The sequence below is a fragment of the Halyomorpha halys genome, unplaced genomic scaffold (assembly GCF_000696795.3).
Source record: "Halyomorpha halys isolate HHAL.00 unplaced genomic scaffold, Hhal_1.1 Scaffold1524.1, whole genome shotgun sequence".
Lineage (NCBI taxonomy): Eukaryota > Metazoa > Arthropoda > Insecta > Hemiptera > Pentatomidae > Halyomorpha > Halyomorpha halys.
In genome coordinates this window covers 87,591-90,930 of record NW_027107788.1, presented here as the reverse complement: position 1 = coordinate 90,930, position 3,340 = coordinate 87,591, and the positions used below count along the sequence as shown (strand labels likewise).

At 28.7% G+C, this 3,340-nt stretch overlaps 1 protein-coding gene across 2 annotated transcripts in view; it reads left to right on the top strand.

Moving 5' to 3' along the window:
* Positions 1-537: 537 nt before the first annotated feature.
* The window catches only part of LOC106689920 (obg-like ATPase 1), a 42,417-nt gene continuing 39,614 nt past the window's right edge, over positions 538-3,340 (top strand). Inside the window, exon 1 of one of the 2 annotated variants that reach the window (XM_014435139.2) lies at positions 538-646. The gene's annotated coding sequence lies outside the window, so the exon portion shown is untranslated. Of the gene's footprint in view, positions 647-842; positions 959-3,340 lie in introns of those variants that run through there. The other variant, XM_014435140.3, reaches the window with a different exon arrangement.

Genomic DNA, 3,340 nt, shown 5'->3' with positions numbered 1-3,340 from the left:
ATTCTGCCTTGGTTAATTTTTATCTTAGCCACATATTATTATCACAATTTCATTATTTCATTAACTTATTCTAATTCTATTTAGTTTAACACTGCCTATCACAATCTATCAAGATCCTTGAAAATAGCCGGAATGGCAAAAACGTAGGAATTACAAAAAAATAAAATGTGAGACTATATGGATATTTTTTATTATATTTAATACTTTCCCTTATTCACGTAGAGTAATAAGGAAGGAGATTTTTCAGAAAACAAAACAAAAACAGTTAGGTGATTATTGATCAATTGCCTAGGGGAAACCTGGAACAACTTATCTTTGGACCTAGTATATGCCATTTAATAGTATATGCCATTTAATAGTATATGCCATTTAATTATTGTTATCAAGACTAAAATTTAAAGATGAGATGAAATATACCTTCGATTTCATATTTACAAATGCAATTCCACGATGATAGCCATTATTGAGGGCTGAATATGTTGTAGGCTGAATATGTTGTATTGATAAAAATTGTTTCTCAGAAATATAGAACATAAGTTTAGTTCTTTGTATTTATACTCCTTGGTATGAGCGTGTAACCTCCCAAGCTGCTGTCCACGTTTACCGACTCAAGTTTTATTTCTGTGACATTTACTTTTATTTTGAAGTGAGTTGTTAACAGATTTATTTAATTAACATGCACGTTTTTGTTTTTCCATGAGATTTTCATTAGTTAATTTTTGTTTCCTTGTTTTCCTACTTGGTGCCAATCTGAATCAGCACTATCATTTCTGTTTCTTTTAACATAGTTCATTATGAACTATTGATTTTTAGATGTGAACATTCTTTATTATAAGATGTGTTGTGCTTTTAAAGCTAAAACTATGGTAACCTATTGTATTTTGATAACCTACTTTGTGGTGGTTTTGGAACTAAACATATTTCTACCCATAAATTAACATTTTGTAGCTCTTGTTTGGTAAGTCTTTTTAATGTTTTAATTTGTTTTAAATTAGAGCTTACATTTACCCGAAATTGCAATCTTAATTCCTTTATTCTTTTAATCAAAATGTATGGCATTTTTATAATTCTTAGTTTAGAGGTTAAACAAAACTAATGGTTGTGTTTATTTTATTTTGTTCTAAAACTTGGTTCATCCTATAATTATAATATAATAAACGTTTATTTTAATACTGTGAGCATTTGTAGTTTATAATTACCCTATATTGACAAATTATATTTAATACTGTAAGGTAATAGTATACGCGTGTTACTCTAGCTGGTGGGTGGGCCTGTTATCACTTATACTCAATGTTCTATATTTTTATGTAATAACCTACGTTATTATTATTAGTAATGCTTTATTATCACATCTATTTACTTCCGCTCATTTGAATGGAATAACAAAAACCATTAGCACAGAAGTTCCTAACGTTTTTTTGGCGGCAGGACACTTTTGATAATAGTAAGTATATGGCGGAACCCTTTTGGTAGAAGTAGGTAAATGACAGAACTCCTACATTATCACATTTTATAATTACATTTCATTATTATCTTATCATTAAATGGATATAGGTTTATTAGACGATGATGAATCAGTTAATACATGAAGGCTTACTTTATTTTGATAATTTTAGTTGATTTTATCAAATGCCTTTAACATAATATGATTAGATTAGTTGTTTTATTTCAGCATAACAAAGAGTTTTTTATGTTATTAATCATGATTCCAGCAATTGAATATCTCCTATACTATTTTATAATGTCTTCTCATTTATATTATTATTTCAATATGACATAATTTTATAATAAACCACCATTTTTACCATTCTGATTCCTCAAATTGCACACAAATGTAGTTTCGATTACATTTGAGTGGGCAAGGATTGTCTGACAGGTTGAATTGCCCCAAATGATGTCATTGCGGTTGTACTTAATCATCATAACCTCGTTTTTGGACTGAGCATTCATTTTATCTTCGCCTCCTTTTATCTACAGTGACTAAGAAGATGCAGTCATTTCATCTTATATGTGGATAAATGTCATTAATGTATTAGATTTCACAGATTTAGGATTATTAAAGATTATTATAAGTTTCATTGTCTAGCGTTATAAAGCTTGTTACAAAACTCCTTGAGTACTGTTCCCTAACTTTTGGTTTATAACTTTGAAAGCTTGAAAATCAATAACATTGATGTGTAAGGATATGATGTTTGAGCATGTTAAGACGAAGTGTTTGGTTCAGAATGTGTTCAACTCCCACCTGGGTCAATCAATATTTATTTCACAGAGACAACAGGTCATACATCTTGGCATTCTCGCTCCAGTTGGGTTAATAGGTCTTGTTTGGAAGACTTTAGCAAAAAAAAAATATATATATGTGTATGCTTAACAGTATATTATTTACTGTTTTGCTTATTATATAAATTATTATTATTATCAGTTGATTCTAAGCATATATTACTTTTTATAATTAAATTTAACAGAGTTAATATATTCTTCTGATCGTTTCAGATTTACTTTACAATAATGTGATGTTTTTGCATTCTTATCAATTTAATTTTAGGTATCATCATAAAAAGCTTTATCTTTGGCTTAACTCCCTTTAGTTTATTTTAAATCTCAGGTAGTGAGGGCTTTTCTGGTTAAAGTACCAAAACTTAATGTTTATTTATTCTATTTTCAGATAGTTATCACTTGTGTTATACTTTTAAGGACAAAATAAACTATCCTGCTTTTTATGAATTTACAATATTGCATTGTTTTCAATTGCAGAATATGTAATGTTTTTAACTTATACAGAACAAATGAACTACTGAACCCTAATAATACCTGTATAATTATCATAGGAAAGAGGGGTAAGGCAGTTTCTCCCACCCCAATATTTTATAAATGCCGCCAGAGTATCTCAGATCCCTCCCCCCAATATTTCATAGTCATTTACATAAAAAAGTTGTATTAATATTCATTCAACTAAAAATAGCGAGAGATAATTCATAATAGAAAACCATCTTAAATGTGATTTTATACACACTTTTTTTATTGAGTACCATGGCCTTCTACCTGTATGTTATGTAACGATTCACTCAATATATAGCATTTGTGCTACATAAAAACTAATGACTGGACTAGTCCGTTATGAATTAAGTTCTGTTCTGTTATGCTGACCTTTGCTCACAATATTTCTTAAGATCTGGATCCCATGATAATTATTTTCATTTTTTATTCCAATCTATAATAAATCAATGAGTAATTATTTTATGGTAAAGGAAATGATTTTGTGAGTGATTTTTACTCTTTTTAAATCAACAGAGATTGTGGCTAGAAGTCCTTAATAATATATGGGTATTCATGATGTGTC